A 12081-nucleotide genomic window follows, 5' to 3' on the forward strand; every position below is an offset into this window, starting at 1 on the left:
GCACAGGTGGGGTCCCTGAGGTCGGGATGCACAGGTGGGAGTCCCTGAGGTCGGGATGCACAGGGGGGGTCCCTGAGGTCGGGATGCACAGGGGGGAGTCCTTGAGGTCGGGATGCACAGGTGGGGTCCCTGAGGTCGGGATGCACAGGGGGGAGTCCCTGAGGTCGGGATGCACAGGTGGAGTCCCTGAGGTCGGGATGCACAGGGGGGAGTCCCTGAGGTCGGATGCACAGGGGGGAGTCCCTGAGGTCGGGATGCACAGGTGGAGTCCCTGAGGTCGGGATGCACAGGTGGAGTCCCTGAGGTCGGGATGCACAGGGGGGAGTCCCTGAGGTCGGATGCACAGGGGGGAGTCCCTGAGGTCGGGATGCACAGGTGGAGTCCCTGAGGTCGGGATGCACAGGAGGGAGTCCCTGAGGTCGGGATGCACAGGGGGGAGTCCCTGAGGTCGGATGCACAGGTGGGAGTCCCTGAGGTCGGGATGCACAGGAGGGAGTCCCTGAGGTCGGGATGCACAGGTGGGAGTCCCTGAGGTCGGGATGCACAGGAGGGAGTCCCTGAGGTCGGGATGCACAGGGGGGAGTCCCTGAGGTCGGGATGCACAGGAGGGAGTCCCTGAGGTCGGATGCACAGGTGGGAGTCCCTGAGGTCGGGATGCACAGGAGGGAGTCCCTGAGGTCGGGATGCACAGGAGGGAGTCCCTGAGGTCGGGATGCACAGGGGGGAGTCCCTGAGGTCGGATGCACAGGTGGGAGTCCCTGAGGTCGGGATGCACAGGAGGGAGTCCCTGAGGTCGGGATGCACAGGAGGGAGTCCCTGAGGTCGGGATGCACAGGAGGGAGTCCCTGAGGTCGGGATGCACAGGAGGGAGTCCCTGAGGTCGGGATGCACAGGTGGAGTCCCTGAGGTCGGGATGCACAGGGGGGAGTCCCTGAGGTCGGGATGCACAGGTGGGAGTCCTTGAGGTCGGGATGCACAGGAGGGAGTCCCTGAGGTCGGAATGCACAGGTGGAGTCCCTGAGGTCGGGATGCACAGGAGGGAGTCCCTGAGGTCGGGATGCACAGGAGGGAGTCCCTGAGGTCAGAATGCACAGGTGGGAGTCCCTGAGGTCGGGATGCACAGGTGGAGTCCCTGAGGTCGGGATGCACAGGAGGGAGTCCCTGAGGTCGGGATGCACAGGAGGGAGTCCCTGAGGTCGGGATGCACAGGGGGGAGTCCCTGAGGTCGGAATGCACAGGTGGAGTCCCTGAGGTCGGGATGCACAGGAGGGAGTCCCTGAGGTCGGGATGCACAGGGTGGAGTCCCTGAGGTCGGGATGCACAGGGGGGAGTCCCTGAGGTCGGAATGCACAGGTGGAGTCCCTGAGGTCGGGATGCACAGGAGGGAGTCCCTGAGGTCGGGATGCACAGGAGGGAGTCCCTGAGGTCAGAATGCACAGGTGGGAGTCCCTGAGGTCGGGATGCACAGGTGGAGTCCCTGAGGTCGGGATGCACAGGTGGAGTCCCTGAGGTCAGAATGCACAGGTGGGAGTCCCTGAGGTCGGGATGCACAGGTGGGGTCCCTGAGGTCGGGATGCACAGGTGGGGTCCCTGAGGTCGGGATGCACAGGTGGGAGTCCCTGAGGTCGGGATGCACAGGTGGGGTCCCTGAGGTCGGGATGCACAGGTGGGAGTCTGAGATCAGATTGCACAGGTGGGAGTCCCTGAGGTCAGAATGCACAGGTGGGGTCCCTGAGGTCGGGATGCACAGGTGGGAGTCTGAGATCAGATTGCACAGGTGGGAGTCAGCAGTGTTGAGGGGGACTGAAGCCCCGTTTATGAATCCGACAGCTGTGGGAACGAGACAGCCGAGGACTCAAACATGGAATGTGTGGAAGGCAGGAAATCTGTAATATTTAAAAGCTGGGGTGATCATGGGGGAGAAGCAACTCTACTGAAGTGCTCTGTATGAGGACTTCCAAGTGTAGTGTGGGCTCACCCACGTGAACTAGTGCCAAGAAGTGAAGTAGAGAGACCTGGACAGCATTCGGGTTGGGAGGCAATGAAGGTCGCTAGGGGAGAACCTAGCAGCAGACATCCTGATGGCAGCAGGCGGAGCTATGTAGCAGGAAGTTGAGGCGTGAGCAGGAGATGCAGAATTTGATACAGGAGCCTAGACAGTTTCTTAGACTCTGGTTGTGAGTTGGAGGAAATGTTATGGATTGGTGGCCGAGTGGTACCCCATTCTGAATCTTTAAAGGGCTCCTTTTAATTAATGTTACAATACAGAGACGTGAACATGTATACACGTGAGCGGGAAGATAACAACTGAACATATTCACAGGATAGAATGTCAGGTCTGGGAGAGGCTCAAAGAGAAGGTAAGCGGCATGCTGCGGAGGCAGGGCGCCTGGGCAGAGGGATGCTCCATGGTCCCTGTGGAAGGAGCAGTTTCTGGTGCTGAAAGATCCCCTGTGACTGTGGGGGTGGCGCTTAAGAGGAGTGGAGCGAACACTCAAAAAAATGACATTTGCATCCAGAGTAAGAAAGGAGACTGAGCTGGGGCCAAGGCCTCCGACGAGCAGCAGCGACGATCCAGGAGGCCAGAGGCCGGGGGCGTGAGAAAGGCGAGGGCATGTAACCAGAAGCTGCGGACGGGTCACCAGTGAAAATGCACATGTGTCTACGCGAGGGTCACTGGGCAGGCCAGCAGAACAATCCGTAAAAGGCTGTCGCTGCCTGATGCATCTGGAATCCAGTCCCAGAGCACATCAGCCAGCCCGAGGACACCGTCTTCAGCAGGCTCCCGTCAAGGCTGGGACCGCCAGTGTCATTACCCAGACGAAGAGCTCAGGATGAGAATGACAAACATATCCAGCAGGGGAGAGTCCAACAGCCTCCAAAGCCCGCGGATTCGGCTGTAGAGTCAGGACAGCTGTGGGGGTGAGCTCAGCCAGGACCGGAGGGAAGAGCGATGGTGAGGAAGGAGCAGGGTTTGACCAGGTACCAAACGGCAGTCCCGTGAGCTGGCTCAGAGAGAACCATGTGAGCAGAACTCGCCGTTCCGAGCTGAACTGGTGGCTCTGCGCTGGGGGCTCAGAGAGGCTGACGCTGGGGCCAGCGTCCCGTCCGGAGCAGAGAGCAAGGAGGAAACCGCAGGCCCGTGCCAGGGGTGAAGGGGACGATACAGCGAGAGAGGGACCACCAATGCTGTGGAATCCTGACGGCCCACAGGGCTGAGAGGCACCACATAAGCCTGACCTTCCGAGCACCTCTGATTTGGGTATCAGTAGCCCCATTTTACAGATGAGAAAACAGAGACTCGAGGTGGATCAAGCAACAACATGCTGCTCAGTAAGAAGGGGCAGAGCCTGCATTTCAGCTCAGGTTTGGCAAAGCCAGTGGGGACACGAGCCACTCCACATGCACTGAACAGGACTCCAAAATGATGAGGGCATTTCTGCACACGTCACAGATACTGCCACGTGGACTTCAAAGCGGTCTCGTACTTATTTTTTAAATGTAAGAATTAGACTCTAGTACACTGCTGGTGGGCATGCAAACTGATGCAGCCACTATGGAAAACAATATGGTGTTACCTCAAAAAATTAAAAATGGAACTGCCATTTGACACAGTGATCCCACTTCTAGGAATATACCCTAAGAAGCCTGAAACACCAATCAGAAAGAATATATGGACCCCCATGTTTGTAGCAGCACTATTTACAATAGCTAAGATCTGGGAACAGCCCAAGTGTCCATCAGTAGACGAATGGATAAAAAAGCTGTGGTACATGTACACAATGGAGTACTATGCAGCTGTAAGAAAGAAAGATCTCTCATCCTTTGAGACAACATGGAGAGACCGGGAGAGTGTTATGCTAAGTGAAATAAGCCAGTCAGAGAAAGACAAATATCACAAGATCTCACTTATTTGTGGAATATAATGAACCAGGTGGGCTGATGAATGAAATAGACCCAGAGACACAGAAAGGGGTATGGTTCAGACTGACAGACCTCAGAGGCGGGGGAGTGCGGGGGGCGGGGGGATGGATGAGATGAACCAAAGAACTCATATGCATGTGTGCGTAACCAATGAACATAGACAACAATGCTAGGGGACGACGTGGTGGGGACTGGATGGGGAGGAGGGTGTCTGGGGGGGGGGAGAAACATCTGTAATAAAAAATAAATTAATAAAAGTTGAAAAAAAAAAAACAGTGGTATCAGGCAGCTAGTAATGGATGGCTGCCGAAGTTTTCCGATTCATCAAAAAGTCACAGACGCCTTTGCAAAGGCCCACGTCAGGAGCCGGGCCTGAACCCGCACTCCGAGAGGGTAGCATCGCACGCGTGCAGGAAAGCACGGCCACACTTCTGCCATGGCATATTTCCCCAGCACTGCAGCTTACCCGAGGCCGGGCAAGGCGTCCTCACCAGGCTGAGCAGCACCGGGCTGGGGGCGGAGTGGACCTCTGCTTCTGCTGTCTTGGCCCGTCTGGGAGAGGACAGAGAACGCTCAGGACCCCACCCGCCTACCCTCCGGTAACACCAAGCCTCCCAGTTCCTAACGAGTACAGATTTCTAATTAGCACAGCTTCAAGCGAGCACTCTCTACATTTAAGGTCTAAGAGGCACTGGCTGTCTTCAGACTGTAGGACACGACCCTGGACCCCAAACCTGGCTTGTGTTTCTGTAATGGAAATAGAAAGTTTTCATTGGACTCTGGAGTTGACCTAAGGGATGGAGATGGACACTCTTCTGAGAGACAAGCCCCAGAATGGCCACGAAAGATTGGAAAGAGGACATGAAGATGACCAGTGGAAGGAAACATCAACAATGCTCCCTATCCGGTTCCAAAGCGTTAACTGGATCAAGCTCACTTTGTCACATTGATTCACAGCGGCAACTAACATGATCTCTGTGCCGGGAATAGACGAGAGCACAGATCGGGTGGAGAAGGATGGGTGGGTGAGCCTTTCACACGTGAGTGATGGGAGAGTGGACGCGGGAGTCAGCAAAACGGTTCCTCGTCAGTGAGGGGCAGACCTCAGGAGAGAGCTAACTCAAGGGGGGGGGGGGGGCTGCTGTCGGCAGTGTTCCTGCAGACCTGTCCACACTGTGCCACCCAGAGCCTTGTGACAGTTGCCCAGGACTCCCTGAGAGGCCCTTACCAACCAGTTTCTTTTCCCCTGCTCAATGAACAGCCTTAAACCTAAGTACCTCATCTCCTTCTTTTGAGATGATGTGTAGAATAAACTCTTACAAGTGAAACCGCTGGATCAAAGGGTATGTCATTTTAAAGATGGTAGAGATAGCCAGATACGCTCCAAAACGACCACGTTCGCCCCCAAAGGTGCATGAGGGTGCTAGCTCCCACGCCCTGCCCAGTCCAGGATGCCAGCAAACTCAAATCCTCTCCCGTGGAACCAGGAGTCTGTTCCTCATTGCCGATCTAATTGCATTTATTCAGCCTGTATGACACTGAGCATCTTCTCTGGTAAAAGCAACTGTATTTGTATCTTTGAGACCTGCGCGTTCTTGCTATCTGCTCCGCCGTCTGTGAGTGTGCAAGGGGGACGGTTACCCGTCCTAAAGGCAGGGACTCGGAAATGCCCGGCCCCAGCCAGTCTCTGCGCTACGGGCAGCAGCTGGGTTCGACCAGCACGGCAGGTGATTCCACTCCTCACAAGCTGGGACCCACTTCAACTGATTCGACTTCCAGTGAAACACGCTGCGAACATTTCTTCCCAGCTGTCGTTTGTCTTGGAATGTTGTTGTTTTTATTGTCTTTTCTGGGATTTAACATTTCTACGGAGCCAAATTTAACCAAGTTTTCCTGCTGAGTATCCCAGTTTGGGATTATCCTTAGAAAGTTCTTTCCTACTGAGATTATTAAAATGTCTCCTGTATTTACGTCTTCATTTTTTTTTTTTTTCTCACTCGAGGACATTTTTGCATTTATCTTCAGATAGAGCAGGAGGGGACAGAGAAACATCGACATGAAAGGGACACATCAAGTGGTTGCCACCTGCACGATCCCAACCGGGGCTGGGGACAAACTGCAACCGAGGTACATGCCCTTAGCAGGAACCGAACCCGGGTCTCTCTGGTTTGCAGGCCGACGCTCTAACCACTGAGCAACTGGCCAGGGCTCATAGCTTCATTCTTTACACGGAAATATTTGCTACAATAATCTATTCTGCATATTAAATTGTTGGTATATTTAAAATAATTTAAACTTTGAAAAGAATGCGAGAACCAGAAAAAGAGAGGCAGTGTCATCTGCAAATCTACTTGCCATAATAAATAAATATATAGCCCAGCCTGGCTGGTGTGGCTCAGTGGTTGAGCGTGACCCACACACCAAGAGGTCACCAGTTCGATTCCTGGTCAGGACACATGCCCTGGTTGTGGGCCCGATCCCCAGTGGGGGGTGTGCAGGAGGCAGCCCATCGATGTTCTCTCTCATCCATGTTTCTATCTCTCCCTCTCCCTTCCTCTCTAATATCAATAAAAAATTATTTATATATATAAAAACACTTCATTGTCATGATTCCTGGGAAATTTAGGTTCTTTTCACAATCTCGGTCACCCAGTCACTTCTAGCATTCAGCTGTCCCTACCTCCTCTGCTTGCGAACACTCCCCAGACCTCACTAACGCGGGAGGTCAGGCTCACCTTCTGTGGTCCCTCCCATTCATTCTGTGGTCAAGAATGAAGACCAGAGAGCGCACAATCCTTCTTTAAGTGTGAGGGACGTTTTTGCAGGCAAGGAGGCCACGGACGCCCCACTGACCTCGCACATGAGTGTGCCACGGTGAGAGGGGGCGCCGGCCAGTGGAGTTGAGAAGATGAGGCCGAGTTTATACAGAAAAAACACACCGCAGGGCTGGATGCTCGATGAACCAGAGCTGAGAAATGGCTGCGGCACATCCTCCTTAGCTCAGTGTCACCCGAAGATAGACTCCCAAACCGGAAGGCACCGAGGTGCTCCCGTAAAACAGCAGGACTGCAGAGATGGTACGTGAACCCAGCTTCCCCTCCAAGGGCTCCTCAGTCTCCGCTCTGGGGAGCACCTGGACCCAGTTTCAAAAGTTAAGGGGGTAGAAGAGAGAGAAAGAGGACTCTGTGTGTGTGTGCGTGTGAATGTATGCCTAGTAGAAAGTTCTGTGTTCTCTTTCTCAAAAAACAATCACTGTCCAGCATTAACTAGCTTTAGAAAGACACTGCAGAAACTGCTTCCAGACAACATGCTAGTCTCCTTCACCCCCGTCCTGGTTTCCAGGGCAGAAGGCCGGGATGGCCATGGCTGCAGCCGCTCCAGCGTGCACTGAGCCTGCAGGCTGTCCGGGGCCTGGGTGCGGAAACTGACATCTTTGCAAGGTCATTCGTTCCTGTGTTTGAAGAAGTCGGTACTCATGGGTCAATCAGCAAGCATTAACATTTCACCGAACTTTATCTAATGGTGTGAAATGCACAGATAACAACATCGAAAATGCAAAAACAGCCCTGGCCGGTTTGGCTCAGCGGTTAGAGCGTCGGCCTGCGGTCCTGAGAGACCCGGGTTCGGTTCCCGCTAAGGGCATGTACCTCGGTTGCAGTTTGTCCCCGGCCCTGGTCGGTTGTGCGGGTGGCAACCACTCGATGTGTCCCTTCACATCGATGTTTCTCTCTCTCTCTCTGTTCCTCTCTCTCCCTCCCACTCTACCTGAACAAAAAATGGAAAAATGTCCTCGGCTGAGGATAAAAAAAAAAAAAAAGAAAAGAAAATGCAAAAACATGCTGACCAGGGAAGGATAACACCGAAAGCTCGGCCAAGCCTGCTCCGTCACCCAGTAAACATCAGCACACTGGCTGTTGGTTGACTTCCAGGGGGGTTGCAGCTGGGTGCCTAGGTAAGGACTACAGACAGGGACACTAACGCTCTCCAGTGGGATGTGGGGTTTCACTGCTGCCATCGTGGTCAGGGACCGGACTGAAATAAACCAGTCCCACGGCGCAATGGCCATGTGCACCATGAGGCTGCCCTGCGTCAGCTCCGGCAGACCTCCGGCTGCATGGGGTTCAGTCCACGCGTCTGCCCACTGGTCGTCCTGTAAAATCAGGGGGTGTTTTGATCCAATCCTCTTGTTTCACTGATAAGGAACTAAATAATAGGCTCAGGAGTACAAAACTAGAGGTCTCCTAGCAATGTGAAATCATCAGTATATTTATTTGTGATAGTGTTTAATTGGCTTAATGTAATGGCTCTTAATATTTCTGCTTTTAGATTGCTTTATCAAAAGGTTAAAAATCCGCACTCATCAGTGCATTAGCCACATTGGCTCCTGAGCTCTTGAAACATGGCTAATCCAAATGGAGATATTCTAGAAGACTTGGCATGAAAAAAATAATGTATATATATCTTCTTGGTATTTTGTATTGATTATAACTTTACAGAGTCATTTTTGATATACTGGGTTAGAGAAAAGATATTAAAATGAGTTTTACTTGTTCAGTTTTCCTTGTCTAAAGTGGCTGCTAGAATATTTTGCATTATGCATGCTGCTCACCCATTTCATTTCTCTCAGATGGGACTGATTTAGGGGGAAGCACTTAACTGCACCAGCAGAGAGCTACAGGAAGGCTCTGCTCCTGGGCTGGCCAGTGGCAAGAGCAAAGGAGGAGAGAACGAGAGGGCATTTGTTCCGACTCTTTACCTGGTCCATAACGGAGAGACTTGCAAGCCGCCACATAATACAAGAAAACCTAAAACATTATTTGAAAGCAATTAAACAGTTAAGTTAACCCTTATAGGCGTGTGCATGTGTAAAATTTACCTTGTTAAAGAACATTGGGAACTGTGACAACATGACAACCATCACCTTCCCTTTTAGAGAAAAGCAGCTCTTTTCCTAGAAAAATCATAACCCAAAACAACTGACGTCCTAGAAATCAGTTCGGCTTTTAAAGAGACATCTGCCCATTGTATATACCCATACCAGATAGATAGATAGATAGATAGATAGGAGACCAGGGAGAAAGAGAGATGAATGCTAGACACATAGATGGATGGATGGAGGATCCAGTCCATCTTATAAATGGGAACAGGGCACAGTAGTTATTTGAATTGAAAGTTACATGTTGGCACGAAACCTTTTTTTTAACTTAAAACAGCCGGCAAGCCACCATCTTACCCCAGACAACCAAATGCCCCTCTTTGCAAAAAGAAATTCTTTATAGTGCAAAAATTTACTGCATTTATCTTGGGGGGGAAATGATGCTTTCTGTCTCAATCAATAGGTTAATTTACAATGTACTAATATATCCACTATGGCCACAGAATTAGAAGAATGAACAATGTTTTGATGATCACAGATGCACTCTCTTTTTAATGAGAGAAGCTCCATTATTTCTCAATTTAATGTTTCAATAAGACTTGCAGGTGTCAGAATGGAGATAGTGTCCACCCGTGGAACAATGTATTTCCGGTGTGATTGATGGGGCATGCACACAAGACATCAGTGAGAAGTCTGCTCTTCTCATGGGGATGCGGCATCATGGAGTGCTGAGAAATCAAGACTGCTGGGCGCCAGCTGGGAAGGATGCCACAACTTGGCATTTAATTTAGCTGTTTTCTGCATTTTTTTCCTTAGGAATAACTCTATCAACGCTCTAGCAAGAAAAGATTCTGGAAGCGTCTACAATAACCATCACATATAATTGCCATTTGGAGAGGTAACTGAGGAGTGAACCGCACCGCTGTGACCACACAGACAGCAAACCCTCCCTCTCTCCGCTCTGTCCCCTGTTCTCCAGGACCACGGCCCTACTGCCACACCAAACGCTGTGTGTCGGCTGGGATGACCGTGCTTCCTTGCCTATGTCTTCTATTTCTGTAGGATGTGGGTTCATGCTATGCCTCAGCCACAGGATCTCCTGTGCTTCCGGAGATAGAATTGTTGCCTATTTGCAATTTCAGACAACAACCCAAGGCATAGTATCATTCCCCCAACAAATGTGTTCAATTTAGTCTCATTTTAATCTCCCCTTTCCTCCCCATCCACCTCTTCAAGTCCAAATACCACCAGCAAAAAATCGCCTTTGGCTGAACGCTGTGCAATGCTTGGTCCTTCACTGTGAGCTAGAAAATCTTCCTGAAAAGGGTATTTCAAAAGTTTTTAGCCCAAAGCAGAAAGGACTTCCTGTGCTAACTCCAGCTGCTCCCATGGAACACGGCTGTTTACAAGGTAACAGACAAACGTAGAGCACATTCCTAAGGCAGGCAGGCTGCACAGTGAGCAGACACGGATCTCACCAGGACATGCATCTCACCATTCACCGGATGGAAGCCATGATCCACGGAGCTCCCCGTGTAAAAGTCTCCCAGACCCCACAGAGCATGCACTGGAGTTTTAAATGGGAAAAACAGTGTTTCTCCTGGGAGGACTCAGCCCTCCGCACAGCCAGAGCCAGCAAGGCTGTGCAGGCCAGCCTGGGAGCTGGGAGCTGGGAGCTGGGAGCAGTCATTGCTATCCTATGGGGTCCGCGGTCTAACACCGAAAGATGGGGTGCAGCACCTTTCCTGTCTTCTGCTCTTATAACGAGGCAAGAAGGAACACATGCCGCTGTCATGAAACCGCTTCTTCAAAAGAGAATCACAGCATTAACCAAGGCTCAGCCAAGCCCGGGAAGGGCTGTGGTCTGGCAGGAAAACAAGCCGAAGGAACAGCAGCCTCGAACGTGCTTTGCATTTTTCTCACTTCGGACCCCCTCTTTTCAGGACTTTGATAAATCCACTAAATCATCTTCTCCATGACCAGAAACCTCTGAACCATAGAATTTTCTAAAACACTAACTTCTGTTTTGGAAGAAATCCCAATATCATGTTTTTGAAAAGGAACTTGTCTTAGGGTATCAGACGCTCCCCTCCCTGCCGAGGACACTGAAAGGCAGCATCTTGCCGCCGGCCGAGTGTTTTTGTGCTGACTCGCCCTCCCAGAGAGCGGCAGTTCCTTTGGGGGCTGGCAGACCCGACTGCCAAGCCCTCGGTGCCCCGCGGCCACAGCGAAGCCCAGCCAAGGAAGGGAAAGCGGTTACCTGAGGAAGAACAGCTGCCGGGGCTTCTTCCCAGCTCGCCTGGCACAGCCCGGGCAGCACAGGCGGTGCGGGGCCGGCTCCTCCCGGACGCGGGCGGGGCGCGCTCTCCCTCCCGCGGCCGTGACGATGCTGTCAGCTGCCACCCGCCCGCGCCTGCTCGCCAGCCCGCGTGCCCGCCGCGTCCCCCACCCCGCACACCTGCGCCCGGGAGCGCCCGCACCCCGGGCACCCCGTCTGCCCGCGCACCTGCGCCCCCGTGCGCCCCTCACCCTCACACCTGCGCCCCGGGGCACCCCGCGTTGCCCGCGCACCTACGCCCCCATGAACCCCCGTCCCACACCCGCACACCTGCGCCCCCGTGCGGCCCGAGCCGCCCCCAGCCCCGCGCCCCCGGGCGCCCCGCGCACCCCGCGCACCTGCGCTCCCGTGCGGCCCGAGCCGCCCCCAGCCCCGCGCACCTGCGCCGCCCAGCAGCGTGGCCCGGCGCGGTCACGGCCGCCCGGAGTCCCCGGCCTTCCTCGCCTCCCGCGCCGGCGGTGACTCCCGCTGCCCAGCGCCCGCTGCAGCGGGTCCCGCGGAAATGGCGCCGGCGCGCCCCGGGAGCCTCGGGGCGCCACCTACCGCCTGCTCCCGGCACAGACGGCGGCGCTGGCTCTGAGATTCGGGCTCTAAACCCTGTCACGGGCGGCGTGGTCGTCCGCGGCGGCGGCGGCGGCGAGCAGCCCCGACCACGGAGCTCTCACCGCGCCCAGACGCTGCGCCCGGAGCCGCTCACTCCGAAGGCGGGGCCGTGCCCGCCGGCGCGGTGCGGGAGCGCGTCCTTCCGCTTCATCCTGGTCCCCAGGCTGTCACCTTCCACCGACTGTTCGCACTGTCGTGCCAAGGAAACCGCGGGCTTATCTTCTGACACTGATAAACAGTTTTGTCAGAGGCGTACTGGTTGAAAACAGGTGAATCAGCAGGAAATAAGATTTATGACTATTTCGTGCTGGCATTTAAAAACGTGTGACGTTGACCCATC

At 53.8% G+C, this 12081-nt stretch overlaps 1 protein-coding gene across 3 annotated transcripts in view; it reads right to left on the reverse strand.

Moving 5' to 3' along the window:
- Nucleotides 1-11544, reverse strand: part of DIRAS2 (DIRAS family GTPase 2) — a 35321-nt gene extending 23777 nt beyond the window's left edge. The window contains exon 1 of one of the 3 annotated variants that reach the window (XM_036278516.1): nt 11519-11544. The gene's annotated coding sequence lies outside the window, so the exon portion shown is untranslated. Of the gene's footprint in view, nt 1-11060; nt 11131-11518 lie in introns of those variants that run through there. The other 2 variants (XM_036278515.1, XM_036278517.1) reach the window with 2 other exon arrangements.
- Between the last annotated feature and the right edge of the window lie 537 nt (nt 11545-12081).

This window comes from Molossus molossus, unplaced genomic scaffold (genome assembly GCF_014108415.1).
Source record: "Molossus molossus isolate mMolMol1 unplaced genomic scaffold, mMolMol1.p scaffold_m16_p_29, whole genome shotgun sequence".
In the NCBI taxonomy this organism is placed as follows: domain Eukaryota; kingdom Metazoa; phylum Chordata; class Mammalia; order Chiroptera; family Molossidae; genus Molossus; species Molossus molossus.